The sequence below is a fragment of the Camelus ferus genome, chromosome 36, assembly GCF_009834535.1.
Source record: "Camelus ferus isolate YT-003-E chromosome 36, BCGSAC_Cfer_1.0, whole genome shotgun sequence".
In the NCBI taxonomy this organism is placed as follows: domain Eukaryota; kingdom Metazoa; phylum Chordata; class Mammalia; order Artiodactyla; family Camelidae; genus Camelus; species Camelus ferus.
Genome location: NC_045731.1, coordinates 23,975,769 through 23,998,869, shown reverse-complemented (window position 1 = coordinate 23,998,869; position 23,101 = coordinate 23,975,769).

Genomic DNA, 23,101 nt, shown 5'->3' with positions numbered 1-23,101 from the left:
AAATTCATATATATGTTGAGGTACTAGCTCCAACTCGGTTTAACAGTGAAAACTGCAGGAAATTCAAACAGGCACTGGCAAACAGACTGAGAAACCAGTGTAAAATTTCTCCTGCAACCTTTTCCATTTGTGCTAGATGAACGAATGTCTCTCCACATGCTCAGTTCTGAGAGATAAGTGTGTGTGAAAGCCTTCCTTTACTAGCTTGATGGGAATACAAAGTTTCTTTTCAGTTGCAAACTCCACTCCATATATATATATGGGGAGGTACTAGCTCCAACTCGCTTTTACAGTGGAAACTGCAGGAACTTCAAAACGGCACTAGGAAAAAGACTGAGAAACCAGAATAAAAGTTTCTACTGCAGACCGTTCCTTTAGTGCTAGATGAACGGACGTCTCTACACAGGCTCAGTTCTGAGAGATAAGTGTGTATTTAATCCGTCCTTAACCTAGATTTTTGGGAACGCAAAGTTTCTTTTCAATTGCAAACTAGACACCAAACATATATATGGGGAGGTACTAGCTCCAACTCGTTTTTTCAGTGAAAACTGCAGGAACTTCTAACCGACACTAGGAAACATACTGAGAATCCAGAGTCAAATATTATCTTGCAAACCGTTCCATTTTTTCTAGATGAACGAACCTCTCTCAAGATGCAAATATCTGAGAATTTAGTGTGTATTAAAGCCTTCATACAACTTGCTTTTTAGGAAAACAAACTTCCTTTTAAATTGCAAACTACACTCCATAAAAGTATATGGGGAGGTACTAGCTCCAACTCGGTTTTTCAGTGAAAACTGCAGGAACTTTAAACCAACACAAGGAAACAGACTGAGAAACCACAGAAGAGTTTTCCCTGCAAACCATTTCCTTTGTGCTAGATGAATGTACGTCTCTACACATGCTCAGTTATGATATATAATTGTGTGTGAAAGAAGTCTTTCACCTAGCTTGTTAGGAACACCAAGTTTCTTTTCAGAAGCAAAATACACTAAATTCATAATTATGTTGAAGTACTCGCTCCAACTTGGTTTTACAGTGAAAACTGCAGGAAATTCAAACAGGCACTGGGAAACAGACTGAGAAACCAGAGTCAAATTTTATCTTGCAAACCGTTCCATTTTTGCTACATGAACGAACCTCTCTCAAAATGCACAGATCTGAGAATGAATTGTGTGTTAAAGCCTTAATTCACCTTGCTTGTTAGGAAAACAAACTTCCTTTTAAGTTGCAAACAACACTGCATACATATAAATTGGCAGGTACTAGCTCCAACTCGGTTTTACAGTGAAAATTGCAGGAACTTCAAAACGGCACTAGGATAGAGACTGAGAAAGGAGAATAAAAGTTTCTACAGCAACACGTTCCCATAGTGCTAGATGAACGAACGTCTCTCCACATGCTCAGTTCTGAGAAATAAGAGTGTGTGAAAGCCGTCCTTCACTAGCTTCTTGGGAACACAAAGATTTTCTCAGCTGCAAACTACACACCATACATATATATGGGGAGGTACTTGGTCCAACTCGGTTTTACAGTGATAACTGCAGGAACGTCAAACTGGCACAAGGAAACAGACTGAGAAACCACAGTAAAAGATTCCCCTGCTAGAGTTCCCTTTGTGCTAGGTGAATGAACGTCTCTCCTCATAATCAGTTATGATATATAAATGTGTGTGAAAGCCGTCCTTCACAAAGATTGTTAGGAACACCAAGTTTATTTTCAGTAGCAAACTACACTGAATTCATATATATGTTGAGGTACAATCTCCAACTCGGTTTTACAGTGAAAACTGCAGGAACTTCAAACCGGCACTGGGAAACAGACTGAGAAACCAGAATAAAATTTCTCCTGCATACTTTTCCATTTTTAATAGATGAACGAACGTCTCTCCACATGCTCAGTTCTGAGAGATAAGTGTGTGTGACAGCCTTCCTTCACTAGCTTCTTGTGAACAGAAAGTTTCTTTTAAGTTGCAATATACACTCCATAGATATATATGTGCTGGTACTAGCTCCAACTCGGTTTTACATTGAAAACTGCAGGAACTTCAACCAGGCACTGGGAAACACACTGAGAAACCAGAGTAAAATTTCTCCTGCAATCTTTTCCATTTGTAATAGATGAACGAACGTCTCTCCACATGCTCAGTTCTGAGAGATAAATGTGTGTGAAAGCCGTCCTTCACTAGCTTCTTGTGAACATAAAGTTTCTTTTAATTTGAAAAATACACTCCATAGATATATATGTGCTTGTACTAGCTCCAACTCGGTTTTAAAGTGAAAACTGCAGGAAATTCAAACCGCCACTAGGAAAAAGTCTGAGAAACCACAGTAAAATTTTCCCTGCAAATAGATACTTTTGTGCTGGATGAAAGAACGTCTCTACACATGCTCAGTTCTGATATATAAGTGTGTTTGAAAGCCGTCCTTCAACTAGCTTGTTAGGAACACCAAGGATCTTTTCAGTAGCAAACTACACTAAATACATATATATGTTGTGGTACTAGCTCCAACTCGGTTTTACAGTTAAAACTGCAGGAACTGCTAACCGGCACTTGGAAAAATGCTGAGATACCACAATAATATTTTCTCCTGCAACCTGTTCCATTTGTGCTGTGTGAACGAACGTCTCTCCACATGTTCATTTCTGAAAGATAAGTGTGTGTGAAAGCCGTTCTTCACCTAGCTTCTTGGGAACACAAATTTTCCTTTCATGTGACAACTACACTCCATACATATATATGGGGATGTACGAGCTCCAACTCGGTTTTACAGTGAAAACTGCAGAAAATTCAAACAGGCACTGGGAAACAGACTGAGAAACCAGAGTAAAATTTCTCCTGCAAACTTTTCCATTTGTACTAGATGAACGAATGTCTCTCCTCATGCTCAGTTCTGAGAGATAAGTGTGTGTGAAAGCCTTCCTTTACTAGCTTGATGGGAATACAAAGTTTCATTTCAGTTGCAAACTCCACTCCATGTATATATACGGGGAGGTACTAGCTCCAACTTGGTTTTTCAGTGAAAACTGCCGGAACTTTAAACCGACACTAGGAAACAGACTGAGAAACCACAGAAAAGTTTTCCCTGCAAACCATTCCCTTTGTGCTAGATGAATGAACGTCTCTACACATGCTCAGTTATGATATATAAGTGTGTGTGAAAGAAGTCTTTCACATAGCTTGTTAGGAACACCAAGTTTCTTTTCAGAAGCAAACTACACTAAATTCATAATTATGTTGAGGTACTCGCTCCAACTTGGTTTTACAGTGAAAACTGCAGGAAATTCAAACAGGCACTGGGAAACAGACTGAGAAAACAGAGTCAAATTTTATCTTGCAAACCGTTCCATTTTTGCTACATGAACGAACCTCTCTCAAAATGCACAGATCTGAGAATGAATTGTGTGTTAAAGCCTTAATTCACCTTGCTTGTTAGGAAAACAAACTTCCTTTTAAGTTGCAAACAACACTGCATACATATAAATTGGGAGGTACTAGCTCCAACTCGGTTTTACAGTGAAAATTGGAGAAACTTCAAACCGGCACTAGGATAGAGACTGAGAAACGAGAATAAAAGTTTCTACAGCAACACGTTCCCATAGTGCTAGATGAACGAACGTCTCTCCACATGCTCAGTTCTGAGAAATAAGAGTGTGTGAAAGCCGTCCTTCACTAGCTTCTTGGGAACACAAAGATTTTCTCAGCTGCAAACTACACACCATACATATATATGGGGAGGTACTTGGTCCAACTCGGTTTTACAGTGATAACTGCAGGAACTTCAAACTGGCACAAGGAAACAGACTGAGAAACCACAGTAAAAGATTCCCCTGCTAGAGTTCCCTTTGTGCTAGGTGAATGAAAGTCTCTCCTCATAATAAGTTCTGATATATAAATGTGTGTGAAAGCCGTCCTTCACAAAGATTGTTAGGAACACCAAGTTTCTTTTCAGTAGCAAAGTACACTGAATTCATATATATGTTGAGGTACAATCTCCAACTCGGTTTTACAGTGAAAACTGCAGGAACTTCAAACCGGCACTGGGAAACAGACTGAGAAACCAGAATAAAATTTCTCCTGCATACTTTTCCATTTTTAATAGATGAACGAACGTCTCTCCACATGCTCAGTTCTGAGAGATAAGTGTGTGTGACAGCCTTCCTTCACTAGCTTCTTGTGAACAGAAAGTTTCTTTTAAGTTGCAATATACACTCCATAGATATATATGTGCTGGTACTAGCTCCAACTCGGTTTTACATTGAAAACTGCAGGAACTTCAACCAGGCACTGGGAAACACACTGAGAAACCAGAGTAAAATTTCTCCTGCAACCTTTTCCATTTGTAATAGATGAACGAACGTCTCTCCACATGCTCAGTTCTGAGAGATAAATGTGTGTGAAAGCCGTCCTTCACTAGCTTCTTGTGAACATAAAGTTTCTTTTAATTTGAAAAATACACTCCATAGATATATATGTGCTGATACTAGCTCCAACTCGGTTTTAAAGTGAAAACTGCAGGAACTTCAAACCGCCACTAGGAAAAAGTCTGAGAAACCACAGTAAAATTTTCCCTGCAAATAGATACTTTTGTGCTGGATGAAAGAACGTCTCTACACATGCTCAGTTCTGATATATAAGTGTGTTTGAAAGCCGTCCTTCAACTAGCTTGTTAGGAACACCAAGGATCTTTTCAGTAGCAAACTACACTAAATACATATATATGTTGTGGTACTAGCTCCAACTCGGTTTTACAGTTAAAACTGCAGGAACTGCTAACCGGCACTTGGAAAAATGCTGAGATACCACAATAATATTTTCTCCTGCAACCTGTTCCATTTGTGCTGTGTGAACGAACGTCTCTCCACATGTTCATTTCTGAAAGATAAGTGTGTGTGAAAGCCGTTCTTCACCTAGCTTCTTGGGAACACAAATTTTCCTTTCATGTGACAACTACACTCCATACATATATATGGGGATGTACGAGCTCCAACTCGGTTTTACAGTGAAAACTGCAGAAAATTCAAACTGGCACTGGGAAACAGACTGAGAAACCAGAGTAAAATTTCTCCTGCAAACTTTTCCATTTGTACTAGATGAACGAATGTCTCTCCTCATGCTCAGTTCTGAGAGATAAGTGTGTGTGAAAGCCTTCCTTTACTAGCTTGATGGGAATACAAAGTTTCATTTCAGTTGCAAACTCCACTCCATGTATATATACGGGGAGGTACTAGCTCCAACTTGGTTTTTCAGTGAAAACTGCCGGAACTTTAAACCGACACTAGGAATCAGACTGAGAAACCACAGAAAAGTTTTCCCTGCAAACCATTCCCTTTGTGCTAGATGAATGAACGTCTCTACACATGCTCAGTTATGATATATAAGTGTGTGTGGAAGAAGTCTTTCACATAGCTTGTTAGGAACACCAAGTTTCTTTTCAGAAGCAAACTACACTAAATTCATAATTATGTTGAGGTACTCGCTCCAACTTGGTTTTACAGTGAAAACTGCAGGAAATTCAAACAGGCACTGGGAAACAGTCTGAGAAAACAGAGTCAAATTTTATCTTGCAAACCGTTCCATTTTTGCTACATGAACGAACCTCTCTCAAAATGCACAGGTCTGAGAATGAATTGTGTGTTAAAGCCTTAATTCACCTTGCTTGTTAGGAAAACAAACTTCCTTTTAAGTTGCAAACAACACTGCATACATATAAATTGGGAGGTACTAGCTCCAACTCGGTTTTACAGTGAAAATTGCAGAAACTTCAAACCGGCACTAGGATAGAGACTGAGAAACGAGAATAAAAGTTTCTACAGCAACACGTTCCCATAGTGCTAGATGAACGAACGTCTCTCCACATGCTCAGTTCTGAGAAATAAGAGTGTGTGAAAGCCGTCCTTCACTAGCTTCTTGGGAACACAAAGATTTTCTCAGCTGCAAACTACACACCATACATATATATGGGGAGGTACTAGGTCCAACTCGGTTTTACAGTGATAACTGCAGGAACTTCAAAATGGCACAAGGAAACAGACTGAGAAACCACAGTAAAAGATTCCCATGCTAGAGTTCCGTTTGTGCTAGGTGAATGAACGTCTCTCCTCATAATCAGTTCTGATATATAAATGTGTGTGAAAGCCGTCCTTCACAAAGATTGTTAGGAACACCAAGTTTCTTTTCAGTAGCAAACTACACTGAATTCATATATATGTTGAGGTACAATCTCCAACTCGGTTTTACAGTGAAAACTGCAGGAACTTCAAACCGGCACTGGGAAACAGACTGAGAAACCAGAATAAAATTTCTCCTGCATACTTTTCCATTTTTAATAGATGAACGAACGTCTCTCCACATGCTCAGTTCTGAGAGATAAGTGTGTGTGACAGCCTTCCTTCACTAGCTTCTTGTGAACAGAAAGTTTCTTTTAAGTTGCAATATACACTCCATAGATATATATGTGCTGGTACTAGCTCCAACTCGGTTTTACATTGAAAACTGCAGGAACTTCAACCCGGCACTGGGAAACACACTGAGAAACCAGAGTAAAATTTCTCCTGCAACCTTTTCCATTTGTAATAGATGAACGAACGTCTCTCCACATGCTCAGTTCTGAGAGATAAATGTGTGTGAAAGCCGTCCTTCACTAGCTTCTTGTGAACATAATGTTTCTTTTAATTTGAAAAATACACTCCATAGATATATATATGCTGGTATTAGCTCCAACTCGGTTTTAAAGTGAAAACTGCAGGAACTTCAAAACGCCACTAGGAAAAAGTCTGAGAAACCACAGTAAAATTTTCCCTGCAACTAGATCCTATTGTGCTGGATGAAAGAACGTCTCTACACATGCTCAGTTCTGATATATAAGTGTGTTTGAAAGCCGACCTTCAACTAGCTTGTTAGGAACACCAAGGATCTTTTCAGTAGCAAACTACACTAAATACATATATATGTTGTGGTACTAGCTCCAACTCGGTTTTACAGTTAAAACTGCAGGAACTTCTAACCGGCACTTGGAAAAATGCTGAGATACCACAATAATATTTTCTCCTGCAACCTGTTCCATTTGTGCTGGGTGAACGAATGTCTCTCCACATGTTCATTTCTGAAAGATAAGTGTGTGTGAAAGCCGTTCTTCACCTAGCTTCTTGGGAACACAAATTTTCCTTTCATGTGTCAACTACACTCCATACATATATATGGGGATGTACGAGCTCCAACTCGGTTTTACAGTGAAAACTGCAGAAAATTCAAACAGGCACTGGGAAACAGACTGAGAAACCAGAGTAAAATTTCTCCTGCAAACTTTTCCATTTGTACTAGATGAACGAATGTCTCTCCACATGCTCAGTTCTGAGAGATAATTGTGTGTGAAAGCCTTCCTTTACTAGCTTGATGGGAATACAAAGTTTCATTTAAGTTGCAAACCCCACTCCATGTATATATATGGGGAGGTACTAGCTCCAACTCGGTTTTACAGTGAAAACTGCAGGAACTTCAAACCGTAACTAGGAAACAGCCTGAGAATCCACAATAAAATTTTCTCCTGTAATCCGTTCCATTTGTGCTGCATGAACGAAAGTCTCTCCACATGTTCAGTTCTGAGAGATATGTGTGTGTGAAAGCCGTCCTTCACCTATCTTCTTGGGTATACAATGTTTCTTAAGTTGCAAACTACACTCCATACATATATATGGGGAGGTACTATCTCCAACTCTGTTTTACACTGAAAAATGCAGGAACTTCAAACCGTGACTAGGAAACAGACTGAGAAACCACAGTAAATGTTTCCACTGCAAACATTTCCCTTTGCGCTAGATGAATGAACGTCTCTCCACATGCTCATTTCTGATATTTAAGAGTGCGTGAAAGCCGAACTTCACATCGCTTGTTAGGATCACCAACTTTCTTTCAGTAGCAAACTACACTAAATTCATATATATGTTGAGGTACTAGCTCCAACTCGGTTTAACAGTGAAAACTGCAGGAAATTCAAACAGGCACTGGCAAACAGACTGAGAAACCAGTGTAAAATTTCTCCTGCAACCTTTTCCATTTGTGCTAGATGAACGAATGTCTCTCCACATGCTCAGTTCTGAGAGATAAGTGTGTGTGAAAGCCTTCCTTTACTAGCTTGATGGGAATACAAAGTTTCTTTTCAGTTGCAAACTCCACTCCATATATATATATGGGGAGGTACTAGCTCCAACTCGCTTTTACAGTGGAAACTGCAGGAACTTCAAAACGGCACTAGGAAAAAGACTGAGAAACCAGAATAAAAGTTTCTACTGCAGACCGTTCCTTTAGTGCTAGATGAACGGACGTCTCTACACAGGCTCAGTTCTGAGAGATAAGTGTGTATTTAATCCGTCCTTAACCTAGATTTTTGGGAACGCAAAGTTTCTTTTCAATTGCAAACTAGACACCAAACATATAAATGGGGAGGTACTAGCTCCAACTCGTTTTTTCAGTGAAAACTGCAGGAACTTCTAATCGACACTAGGAAACATACTGAGAATCCAGAGTCAAATTTTATCTTGCAAACCGTTCCATTTTTTCTAGATGAACGAACCTCTCTCAAGATGCAAATATCTGAGAATTTAGTGTGTATTAAAGCCTTCATATACCTTGCTTTTTAGGAAAACAAACTTCCTTTTAAATTGCAAAATACACTCCATAAAAGTATATGGGGAGGTACTAGCTCCAACTCAGTTTTACAGTGAAAACTGCAGGAACTTCTAACCGGCACTAGGAAAAAGACTGAGAAACCAGAGTAAAATTTTCCCCTGCAACCCGTTCCCTTAGTGCTAGATGAACGAACGTCTCTCCACATGCTCAGTTCTGAGAGATAAGAGTGTGTGAAAGCCGTCCTTCACTAGCTTCTTGGGAACACAAAGATTTTCTCAGTTGCAAACTACACACCATTCATATATATGGGGAGGTACTTGGTCCAACTCGGTTTTACAGTGAAAACTGCAGGAATTTCAAACCGGCACAAGGAAACAGACTGAAAAACCACAGTAAAAGTATACCCTTCAAGCGTTCCCTTTTTTCTAGATGAATGAACGTCTCTCCACATAATCAGTTCTGATATATAAGTGTGTGTGAAAGCCGTCCTTCACAAAGACTGTTAGGAACACCAAGTTTCTTTTCAGTAGCAAACTACACTAAATTCATATATATGTTGAGGTACAATCTTCAACTCGGTTTTACAGTGAAAACTGCAGGAACTTCAAACCGGCACTGGGAAACAGACTGAGAAACCAGAGTCAAATTTTACCTTGCAAACCGTTCCATTTTTGCTACATGAACGAACCTCTCTCAACATGCACAGATCCGAGAATTTAGTGTGTGTTAAAGCCTTAATTCACCTTGCTTTTTAGGAAAACAAACTTCCTTTTAAATTGCAAACTACACTCCATAAATATATACGGGGAGGTACTAGCTCCAACTCGGTTTTACTGTGAAAACTGCAGGGACTTCTATCCGCCACTAGGAAACACACTGAGAAACCACACTATGAGTATCTCTTGCAACCGTTCCAATTGTGCTGGATGAGAGAAAGTCTCTCCACATGCTCAGTTCTGAGAGATAAGTGTGTGTGAAAGCCGTTCTTCACCTAGCTTGTTGGGAACACAATGTTTCTTTTAATTTGCAAAATACACTCCATACATATTTATGGGGAGGTACTAGCTCCAACTCGGTTTTTCAGTGAAAACTGCAGGAAATTTAAACCAACACTAGGAAACAGACTGAGAATCCACAGAAGAGTTTTCCCTGCAAACCATTCCCTTTGTGCTAGATGAATGTACGTCTCTACACATGCTCAGTTATGATATATAATTGTGTGTGAAAGAAGTCTTTAACCTAGCTTGTTAGGAACACCAAGTTTCTTTTCAGAAGCAAACTACACTAAATTCATAATTATGTTGAGGTACTCGCTCCAACTTGGTTTTACAGTGAAAACTGCAGGAAATTCAAACAGGCACTGGGAAACAGACTGAGAAACCAGAGTCAAATTTTATCTTGCAAACCGTTCCATTTTTGCTACATGAACGAACCTCTCTCAAAATGCACAGATCTGAGAATGAATTGTGTGTTAAAGCCTTAATTCACCTTGCTTGTTAGGAAAACAAACTTCCTTTTAATTTGCAAACTACACTCCATAAATATATACGGGGAGGTACTAGCCCCAACTCGGTTTTACAGTGAAAATTGCAGTAACTTCAAAACGGCACTAGGATAGAGACTGAGAAAGGAGAATAAAAGTTTCTACAGCAACACGTTCCCATAGTGCTAGATGAACGAACGTCTCTCCACATGCTCAGTTCTGAGAAATAAGAGTGTGTGAAAGCCGTCCTTCACTAGCTTCTTGGGAACACAAAGATTTTCTCAGCTGCAAACTACACACCATACATATATATGGGGAGGTACTTGGTCCAACTCGGTTTTACAGTGATAACTGCAGGAACTTCAAACTGGCACAAGGAAACAGACTGAGAAACCACAGTAAAAGATTCCCCTGCTAGAGTTCCCTTTGTGCTAGGTGAATGAACGTCTCTCCTCATAATCAGTTCTGATATATAAATGTGTGTGAAAGCCGTCCTTCACAAAGATTGTTAGGAACACCAAGTTTCTTTTCAGTAGCAAACTACACTGAATTCATATATATGTTGAGGTACAATCTCCAACTCGGTTTTACAGTGAAAACTGCAGGAACTTCAAACCGGCACTGGGAAACAGACTGAGAAACCAGAATAAAATTTCTCCTGCATACTTTTCCATTTTTAATAGATGAACGAACGTCTCTCCACATGCTCAGTTCTGAGAGATAAGTGTGTGTGACAGCCTTCCTTCACTAGCTTCTTGTGAACAGAAAGTTTCTTTTAAGTTGCAATATACACTCCATAGATATATATGTGCTGGTACTAGCTCCAACTCGGTTTTACATTGAAAACTGCAGGAACTTCAACCCGGCACTGGGAAACACACTGAGAAACCAGAGTAAAATTTCTCCTGCAACCTTTTCCATTTGTAATAGATGAACGAACGTCTCTCCACATGCTCAGTTCTGAGAGATAAATGTGTGTGAAAGCCGTCCTTCACTAGCTTCTTGTGAACATAAAGTTTCTTTTAATTTGAAAAATACACTCCATAGATATATATGTGCTGGTACTAGCTCCAACTCGGTTTTTAAAGTGAAAACTGCAGGAACTTCAAACCGCCACTAGGAAAAAGTCTGAGAAACCACAGTAAAATTTTCCCTGCAACTAGATCCTTTTGTGCTGGATGAAAGAACGTCTCTACACATGCTCAGTTCTGATATATAAGTGTGTTTGAAAGCCGTCCTTCAACTAGCTTGTTAGGAACACCAAGGATCTTTTCAGTAGCAAACTACACTAAATACATATATATGTTTTGGTACTAGATCCAACTCGGTTTTACAGTTAAAACTGCAGGAACTGCTAACCAGCACTTGGAAAAATGCTGAGATACCACAATAATATTTTCTCCTGCAACCTGTTCCATTTGTGCTGTGTGAACCAACGTCTCTCCACATGTTCATTTCTGAAAGATAAGTGTGTGTGAAAGCCGTTCTTCACCTAGCTTCTTGGGAACACAAATTTTCCTTTCATGTGACAATTACACTCCATACATATATATGGGGATGTACGAGCTCCAACTCGGTTTTACAGTGAAAACTGCAGAAAATTCAAACAGGCACTGGGAAACAGACTGAGAAACCAGAGTAAAATTTCTCCTGCAAACTTTTCCATTTGTACTAGATGAACGAATGTCTCTCCTCATGCTCAGTTCTGAGAGATAAGTGTGTGTGAAAGCCTTCCTTTATTAGCTTGATGGGAATACAAAGTTTCATTTCAGTTGCAAACTCCACTCCATGTATATATACGGGGAGGTACTAGCTCCAACTTGGTTTTTCAGTGAAAACTGCTGGAACTTTTTACCGACACTAGGAAACAGACTGACAAACCACACAAAAGTTTTCCCTGCAAACCATTCCCTTTGTGCTAGATGAATGAACGTCTCTACACATGCTCAGTTATGATATATAAGTGTGTGTGAAAGAAGTCTTTCACATAGCTTGTTAGGAACACCAAGTTTCTTTTCAGAAGCAAACTACACTAAATTCATAATTATGTTGAGGTACTCGCTCCAACTTGGTTTTACAGTGAAAACTGCAGGAAATTCAAACAGGCACTGGGAAACAGACTGAGAAAACAGAGTCAAATTTTATCTTGCAAACCGTTCCATTTTTGCTACATGAACGAACCTCTCTCAAAATGCACAGATCTGAGAATGAATTGTGTGTTAAAGCCTTAATTCACCTTGCTTGTTAGGAAAACAAACTTCCTTTTAAGTTGCAAACAACACTGCATACATATAAATTGGGAGGTACTAGCTCCAACTCGGTTTTACAGTGAAAATTGCAGAAACTTCTAACGGGCACTAGGATAGAGACTGAGAAACGAGAATAAAAGTTTCTACAGCAACACGTTCCCATAGTGCTAGATGAACGAACGTCTCTCCACATGCTCAGTTCAGAGAAATAAGAGTGTGTGAAAGCCGTCCTTCACTAGCTTCTTGGGAACACAAAGATTTTCTCAGCTGCAAACTACACACCATACATATATATGGGGAGGTACTTGGTCCAACTCGGTTTTACAGTGATAACTGCAGGAACTTCAAACTGGCACAAGGAAACAGACTGAGAAACCACAGTAAAAGATTCCCCTGCTAGAGTTCCCTTTGTGCTAGGTGAATGAACGTCTCTCCTCATAATCAGTTCTGATATATAAATGTGTGTGAAAGCCGTCCTTCACAAAGATTGTTAGGAACACCAAGTTTCTTTTCAGTAGCAAACTACACTGAATTCATATATATGTTGAGGTACAATCTCCAACTCGGTTTTACAGTGAAAACTGCAGGAACTTCAAACCGGCACTGGGAAACAGACTGAGAAACCAGAATAAAATTTCTCCTGCATACTTTTCCATTTTTAATAGATGAACGAACGTCTCTCCACATGCTCAGTTCTGAGAGATAAGTGTGTGTGACAGCCTTCCTTCACTAGCTTCTTGTGAACAGAAAGTTTCTTTTAAGTTGCAATATACACTCCATAGATATATATGTGCTGGTACTAGATCCAACTCGGTTTTACATTGAAAACTGCAGGAACTTCAACCTGGCACTGGGAAACACACTGAGAAACCAGAGTAAAATTTCTCCTGCAACCTTTTCCATTTTTAATAGATGAACGAACGTCTCTCAACATGCTCAGTTCTGAGAGATAAATGTGTGTGAAAGCCGTCCTTCACTAGCTTCTTGTGAACATAAAGTTTCTTTTAAGTTGAAAAATACACTCCATAGATATATATGTGCTGGTACTAGCTCCAACTCGGTTTTAAAGTGAAAACTGCAGGAACTTCAAACCGCCACTAGGAAAAAGTCTGAGAAACCACAGTAAAATTTTCCCTGAAACTAGATCCTTTTGTGCTGGATGAAAGAACGTCTCTACACATGCTCAGTTCTGATATATAAGTGTGTTTGAAAGCCGTCCTTCAACTAGCTTGTTAGGAACACCAAGGATCTTTTCAGTAGCAAACTACACTAAATAAATATTTATATGTTGTGGTACTAGCTCCAAATCGGTTTTACAGTTAAAACTGCAGGAACTGCTAACCGGCACTTGGAAAAATGCTGAGATACCACAATAATATTTTCTCCTGCAACCTGTTCCATTTGTGCTGGGTGAACGAACGTCTCTCCACATGTTCATTTCTGAAAGATAAGTGTGTGTGAAAGCCGTTCTTCACCTAGCTTATTGGGAACACAAATTTTCCTTTCATGTGACAACTACACTCCATACATATATATGGGGATGTACGAGCTCCAACTCGGTTTTACAGTGAAAACTGCAGAAATTTCAAACAGGCACTGGGAAACAGACTGAGAAACCAGAGTAAAATTTCTCCTGCAAACTTTTCAATTTGTACTAGATGAACGAATGTCTCTCCACATGCTCAGTTCTGAGAGATAAGTGTGTGTGAAAGCCTTCCATTACTAGCTTGATGGGAATACAAAGTTTCATTTCAGTTGCAAACTTCACTCCATGTATATATATGGGGAGGTACGAGCTCCAAGTCGGTTTTACAGTGAAAACTGCAGGAAATTCAAACCGTGACTAGGAAACAGACTGAGAAACCACAGTAAATGTTTCCACTGCAAACATTTCCCTTTGCGCTAGATGAATGAACGTCTCTCCACATGCTCATTTCTGATATATAAGAGTGCGTGAAAGCCGAACTTCACATCGCTTGTTAGGAACACCAAGTTTCTTTCAGTAGCAAACAACACTAAATTCATATATATGTTGAGGTACTAGCTCCAACTCGGTTTAACTGTGAAAACTGCAGGAAATTCAAACAGGCACTGGGAAACAAACTGAGAAACCAGTGTAAAATTTCTCCTGCAACCTTTTCCATTTGTGCTAGATGAACGAATGTCTCTCCACATGCTCAGTTCTGAGAGATAAGTGTGTGTGAAAGCCTTCCTTTACTAGCTTGATGGGAATACAAAGTTTCTTTTCAGTTGCAAACTCCACTCCATATATATATATGGGGAGGTACTAGCTCCAACTCGCTTTTACAGTGGAAACTGCAGGAACTTCAAAACGGCACTAGGAAAAAGACTGAGAAACCAGAATAAAAGTTTCTACTGCAGACCGTTCCTTTAGTGCTAGATGAACGGACGTCTCTACACAGGCTCGGTTCTGAGAGATATGTGTGTATTTAATCCGTCCTTAACCTTGCTTTTTGGGAACGCAAACTTTCTTTTCAATTGCAAACTAGACACCAAACATATATATGGGGAGGTACTAGCTCCAACTCGTTTTTTCCGTGAAAACTGCAGGAGCTTCTAACCTACACTAGGAAACATACTGAGAATCCAGAGTCAAATTTTATCTTGCAAACCGTTCCATTTTTTCTAGATGAACGAACGTCTCTCAAAATGCAAATATCTGAGAATTTAGTGTGTATTAAAGCCTTCATACACCTTGCTTTTTAGGAAAACAAACTTCCTTTTAAATTGCAAACAACACTCCATAAATATATACGGGGAGGTACTAGCTCCAACTCGGTTTTACTGTGAAAACTGCAGGGACTTCAATCCACAACTAGGAAACACACTGAGAAACCACGCTAAGAGTATCTCTTGCAACCGTTCCAATTGTGCTGGATGAAAGAAAGTCTCTCCGCATGCTCAGTTCTGAGAGATAAGTGTGTGTGAAAGCCGTACTTCACCTAGCTTGTTGGGAACACAATGTTTCTTTTAATTTGCAAAATACACTCCATACATATATATGGGGAGGTACTAGCTCCAACTCGGTTTTTCAGTGAAAACTGCAGGAAATTTAAACCAACACTAGGAAACAGACTGAGAAACCACAGAAAAGTTTTCCCTGCAAACCATTCCCTTTGTGCTAGATGAATGTACGTCTCTACACAAGCTCAGTTATGATATAAAATTGTGTGTGAAAGAAGTCTTTCACCTAGCTTGTTAGGAACACCAAGTTCTTTTCAGAAGCAAACTACACTAAATTCATAATTATGTTGAGGTACTCGCTCCAACTTGGTTTTACAGTGAAAACTGCAGGAAATTCAAACAGGCACTGGGAAACAGACTGAGAAACCAGAGTCAAATTTTATCTTGCAAACCGTTCCATTTTTGCTACATGAACGAACCTCTCTCAACATGCACAGATCTGAGAATGTATTCTGTGTTAAAGCCTTAATTCACCTTGCTTGTTAGGAAAACAAACTTCCTTTTAAGTTGCAAACAACACTGCATACATATAAATTGGGAGGTACTAGCTCCAACTCGGTTTTACAGTGAAAATTGCAGGAACTTCAAACCGGCACTAGGATAGAGACTGAGAAACGAGAATAAAGGTTTCTACTGCAACACGTTCCCATAGTGCTAGATGAAAGAACGTCTCTCCACATGCTCAGTTCTGAGAAATAAGAGTGTGTGAAAGCCGTCCTTCATGAGCTTCTTGGGAACACAAAGATTTTCTCAGCTGCAAACTACACACCATACATATATATGGGGAGGTACTTGATCCAACTCGGTTTTAAAGTGATAACTGCAGGAACTTCTAACCGGCACAAGGAAACAGACAGAGAAACCACAGTAAATGTTTCCCCTGCTAGAGTTCCCTTTGTGCTAGATGAATGAACGGCTCTCAACATAATCAGTTCTGATATATAAGTGTGTGTGAAAGACGTCCTTCACAAAAATTGTTAGGAACACCAAGTTTCTTTTAAGTAGCAAACTACACTGAATTCATATATAAGTTGAGGTACAATCTCCAACTCGGTTTTACAGTGAAAACTGCAGGAACTTCAAACCGGCACTGGGAAACAGACTGAGAAACCAGAGTAAAATTTCTCCTGCATACTTTTCCATTTTTAATAGTTGAACGAACGTCTCTCCCCATGCTCAGTTCTGAGAGATAAATGTGTGTGAAAGCCTTCCTTCACTAGCTTCTTGTGAACAGAAAGTTTCTTTTAAGTTGCAGTATACACTCCATAGATATATATGTGCTGGTACTAGCTCCAACTCGGTTTTAAAGTGAAAACTGCAGGAACTTCAAACCGCCACTAGGAAACAGACTGAGAAACCAGAGTCAAATTTTATCTTGCAATCCGTTCCATTTCTGCTAGATGAACGAACCTCCCTCAAGATGCAAAGATCTGAGAATTTAATGTGTATTAAAGCCTTCATTCACCTTGCATTTTAGGAAAACATACTTCCTTTTAACTTACAAACTACACTCCATACATATAAATGGGGAGGTATAAGCTCCAACTCGATTTTACAGTGAAAACTGCAGGATCTTCAAACCATAACTAGGAAACAGACTGAGAAACCACAATAAAATTTTCTCCTGTAACCCGTTCCATTTGTGCTGGATGAACGAACATTTCTCCACATGCTCAGTTCTGAGAGATAAGTGTGTGTGAAAGCCGTCCTTCACCTTGCTTGTTGGGAACACAAAGTTTATTTTCAGTAGCAAACACCTCTCCATACATATATATGGGGAGGTACTAGCTCCAACTCGGTTTTACAGTGAAAACTGCAGGAACTTCAAACCGGCACTAGGAAACAGACTGAGAAACCAGAGAAAAATTTTCCCCTGCAACCCGTTCCCTTAGTGCTAGATGAACGAACGTCTCTCCACATGCTCAGTTCTGAGAGATAAGAGTGTGTGAAAGCCGTCCTTCATGAGCTTCTTGGGAACACAAAGATTTTCTCAGTTGCAAACTACACACCATACATATATATGGGGAGGTACTTGGTCCAAATCGGTTTTACAGTGAAAACTGCAGGAACTTCAAACCGGCACAAGGAAACAGACTGAAAAACCACAGTAAAAGTTTCCACTTCAAGCGTTCCCTTTGTGCTAGATGAATGAACGTCTCTCCACATAATCAGTTCTGATATATAAGTGTGTGTGAAAGCCGTCCTTCACAAAGATTGTTAGGAACACCAAGTTTCTTTTCAGTAGCAAACTACACTGAATTCATATATATGTTGAGGTACAATCACCAACTCGGTTTTACAGTGAAAACTGCAGGAAATTCAAACAGGCACTGGGAAACAGACTGAGAAACCAGAGTCAAATTTTATCTTGCAAACCGTTCCATTTTTGCTACATGAACGAACCTCTCTCAAAATGCACAGATCTGAGAATGAATTGTGTGTTAAAGCCTTAATTCACCTTGCTTGTTAGGAAAACAAACTTCCTTTTAAGTTGCAAACAACACTGCATACATATAAATTGTGAGGTACTAGCTCCAACTCGGTTTTACAGTGAAAATTGCAGGAACTTCAAACCGGCACTAGGATAGAGACTGAGAAACGAGAATAAAGGTTTCTACTGCAACACGTTCCCATAGTGCTAGATGAAAGAACGTCTCTCCACATGCTCAGTTCTGAGAAATAAGGGTGTGTGAAAGCCGTCCTTCACTAGCTTCTTGGGAACACAAAGATTTTCTCAGCTGCAAACGACACACCATACATATATATGGGGAGGTACTTGGTCCAACTCGGTTTTACAGTGATAACTGCAGGAACTTCTAACCGGCACAAGGAAACAGACAGAGAAACCACAGTAAAAGTTTCCCCTGCTAGAGTTCCCTTTGTGCTAGATGAATGAACGGCTCTCCACATAATCAGTTCTGATATATAAGTGTGTGTGAAAGCCGTCCTTCACAAAAATTGTTAGGAACACCAAGTTTCTTTTAAGTAGCAAACTACACTGAATTCATATATAAGTTGAGGTACAATCTCCAACTCGGTTTTACAGTGAAAACTGCAGGAACTTCAAACCGGCACTGGGAAACAGACTGAGAAACCAGAGTAAAATTTCTCCTGCATACTTTTCCATTTTTAATAGTTGAACGAACGTCTCTCCCCATGCTCAGTTCTGAGAGATAAATGTGTGTGAAAGCCTTCCTTCACTAGCTTCTTGTGAACAGAAAGTTTCTTTTAAGTTGCAGTATACACTCCATAGATATATATGTGCTGGTACTAGCTCCAACTCGGTTTTAAAGTGAAAACTGCAGGAACTTCAAACCGCCACTAGGAAACAGACTGAGAAACCAGAGTCAAATTTTATCTTGCAATCCGTTCCATTTTTGCTAGATGAACGAACCTCCCTCAAGATGCAAAGATCTGAGAATTTAATGTGTATTAAAGCCTTCATTCACCTTGCATTTTAGGAAAACATACTTCCTTTTAAGTTGCAAACTACACTCCATACATATAAATGGGGAGGTATAAGCTCCAACTCGATTTTACAGTGAAAACTGCAGGATCTTCAAACCGTAACTAGGAAACAGACTGAGAAACCACAATAAAATTTTCTCCTGTAACCCGTTCCATTTGTGCTGGATGAACGAACATTTCTCCACATGCTCAGTTCTGAGAGATAAGTGTGTGTGAAAGCCGTCCTTCACCTTGCTTGTTGGGAACACAAAGTTTATTTTCAGTAGCAAACACCTCTCCATACATATATATGGGGAGGTACTAGCTCCAACTCGGTTTTACAGTGAAAACTGCAGGAACTTCTAACCGGCACTAGGAAACAGACTGAGAAACCAGAGTAAAATTTTCCCCTGCAACCCGTTCCCTTAGTGCTAGATGAACGAACGTCTCTCCACATGCTCAGTTCTGAGAGATAAGAGTGTGTGAAAGCCGTCCTTCATGAGCTTCTTGGGAACACAAAGATTTTCTCAGTTGCAAACTACACACCATACATATATATGGGGAGGTACTTGGTCCAAATCGGTTTTACAATGAAAACTGCAGGAACTTCAAACCGGCACAAGGAAACAGACTGAAAAACCACAGTAAAAGTTTCCACTTCAAGCGTTCCCTTTGTGCTAGATGAATGAACGTCTCTCCACATAATCAGTTCTGATATATAAGTGTGTGTGAAAGCCGTCCTTCACAAAGATTGTTAGGAACACCAAGTTTCTTTTCAGTAGCAAACTACACTGAATTCATATATATGTTGAGGTACAATCACCAACTCGGTTTTACAGTGAAAACTGCAGGAAATTCAAACAGGCACTGGGAAACAGACTGAGAAACCAGAGTCAAATTTTATCTTGCAAACCGTTCCATTTTTGCTACATGAACAAACCTCTCTCAAAATGCACAGATCTGAGAATGAATTGTGTGTTAAAGCCTTAATTCACCTTGCTTGTTAGGAAAACAAACTTCCTTTTAAGTTGCAAACAACACTGCATACATATAAATTGTGAGGTACTAGCTCCAACTCGGTTTTACAGTGAAAATTGCAGGAACTTCAAACCGGCCCTAGGATAGAGACTGACAAAGGAGAATAAAAGTCTCTACAGCAACACGTTCCCAAAGTGCTAGATGAACGAACGTCTCTCCACATGCTCAGTTCTGAGAAATAAGGGTGTGTGAAAGCCGTCCTTCACTAGCTTCTTGGGAACACAAAGATTTTCTCAGCTGCAAACTACACACCATACATATATATGGGGAGGTACTTGGTCCAACTCGGTTTTACAGTGATAACTGCAGGAACTTCAAACTGGCACAAGGATACAGACTGAGAAACCATAGTAAAAGATTCCCCTGCTAGAGTTCCCTTTGTGCTAGGTGAATGAACGTTTCTCCTCATAATCAGTTCTGATATATAAATGTGTGTGAAAGCCTTCCTTCACAAAGATTGTTAGGAACACCAAGTTTCTTTTCAGTAGCAAACTACACTGAATTCATATATATGATGAGGTACAATCTCCAACTCGGTTTTACAGTGAAAACTGCAGGAACTTCAAACCGGCACTAGGAAACAGACTGAGAAACCAGAGTAAAATTTCTCCTGCATACTTTTCCATTTTTAATAGATGAACGAACGTCTCTCCACATGCTCAGTTCTGAGAGATAAGTGTGTGTGAAAGCCTTCCTTCACTAGCTTCTTGTGAACATAAAGTTTCTTTTAAGTTGCAAAATACACTCCATAGATATATATGTGCTGGTACTAGCTCCAACTCGGTTTTACATTGAAAACTGCAGGAACTTCAACCCGGCACTGGGAATCACACTGAGAAACCAGAGTAAAATTTCTCCTGCAAACTTTCCCATTTGTAATAGATGAACGAACGTCTCTCCACATGCTCAGTTCTGAGAGATAAATGTGTGTGAAAGCCGTCTTTCACTAGCTTCTTGTGAACATAAAGTTTCTTTTAAGTTGAAAAATACACTCCATAGATATATATGTGCTGGTACTAGCTCCAACTCGGTTTTAAAGTGAAAACTGCAGGAACTTCAAAGCGCCAGTAGGAAAAAGTCTGAGAAACCACAGTAAAATTTTCCCTGCAAATAGATCCTTTTGTGCTGGATGAAAGAACGTCTCTACACATGCTCAGATCTGATATGTAAGTGTGTTTGAAAGCCGTCCTTCAACTAGCTTGTTAGGAACACCAAGGTACTTTTCATTAGCAAACTACACTAAATACATGTATATGTTGTGGTACTAGCTCCAACTCGGTTTTACAGTGAAAACTGCAGGAACTTCAAACCGGCACTTGGAAAAAAGCTGAGATACCACAGTAATATTTTCTCCTGCAAAATTTTTCATTTGTGCTGGGTGAAGGAATGTCTCTCCACATGATCAGTTCTGAGATATAAGTGTGTGTGAAAGCCTTCCTTTACTAGCTTGATGGGAATACAATGATTCTTTTCAGTTTCAAACTCCACTCCATATAAATATATGGGGAGGTACTAGCTCCAACTCGGTTTTACAGTGAAAACTGCAGGAACTTCAAAACGGCACTAGGAAACAGACTGAGAAACCAGAATAAAAGTTTCTACTGCAACCCGTTCTTTAGTGCTAGATGAACGGACGTCTATACACGGGCTCAGTTCTGAGAGATAATTGTGTATTTAATCCGTCCTTAAACTAGCTTTTTGGGAACGCAAAGATTCTTTTCAATTGCAAACTAGACACCAAACATATATAAGGGGAGGTACTAGCTCCAACTCGTTTTTTCAGTGAAAACTGCAGGAACATCTAACCGACACTAGGAAACAGACTGAGAAACCAGAGTCAAATTTTATCTTGCAATCCGTTCCATTTTTGCTAGATGAACGAACCTCCCTCAAGATGCAAAGACCTGAGAATTTAGTGTGTATTAAAGCCTTCATTCACCTTGCATTTTAGGAAAACATACTTCCTTTTAAGTTGCAAACTACACTCCATACATATAAATGGGGAGGTACAAGCTCCAACTCGATTTTACAGTGAAAACTGCAGGATCTTCAAACCGTAACTAGGAAACAGACTGAGAAACCACAATAAAATTTTCTCCTGTAACCCGTTCCATTTGTGCTGGATGAACGAACATTTCTCCACATGCTCAGTTCTGAGAGATAAGTGTGTGTGAAAGCCGTCCTTCACCTTGCTTGTTTGGAACACAAAGTTTCTTTTCAGTTGCAAACACCTCTCCATACATATATATGGGGAGGTACTAGCTCCAACTCGGTTTTACAGTGAAAACTGCAGGAACTTCTAACCGACACTAGGAAACAGACTGAGAAACCAGAGTAAAATTTTCCCCTGCAACCCGTTCCCTTAGTGCTAGATGAACGAACGTCTCTCCACATGCTCAGTTCTGAGAGATAAGAGTGTGTGAAAGCCGTCCTTCATGAGCTTCTTGGGAACACAAAGATTTTCTCAGTTGCAAACTACACACAATACATATATATGGGGAGGTACTTGGTCCAAATCGGTTTTACAGTGAAAACTGCAGGAACTTCAAACCGGCACAAGGAAACAGACTGAAAAACCACAGTAAAAGTTTCCCCTTCAAGCGTTCCCTTTGTGCTAGATGAATGAACGTCTCTCCACATAATCAGTTCTGATATATAAGTGTGTGTGAAAGCCGACCTTCACAAAGATTGTTAGGAACACCAAGTTTCTTTTCAGTAGCAGACTACACTGAATTCATATATATGTTGAGGTACAATCACCAAATCGGTTTTACAGTGAAAACTGCAGGAAATTCAAACAGGCACTGGGAAACAGACTGAGAAACCAGAATCAAATTTTATCTTGCAAACCGTTCCATTTTTGCTACATGAACGAACCTCTCTCAAAATGCAAAGATCTGAGAATGAATTGTGTGTTAAAGCCTTAATTCACCTTGCTTGTTAGGAAAACAAATTTCCTTTTAAGTTGCAAACAACACTGCATACATATAAATTGGGAGGTACTAGCTCCAAATCGGTTTTACAGTGAAAATTGCAGGAACTTCAAACCGGCACTAAGATAGAGACTGACAAAGCAGAATAAAAGTTTCTACAGCAACACGTTCCCATAGTGCTAGATGAACGAACGTCTCTCCACATGCTCAGTTCTGAGAAATAAGAGTGTGTGAAAGCCGTCCTTCACTAGCTTCTTGGGAACACAAAGATTTTCTCAGCTGCAAACTACACACCATACATATATATGGGGAGGTACTTGGTCCAACTCGGTTTTAC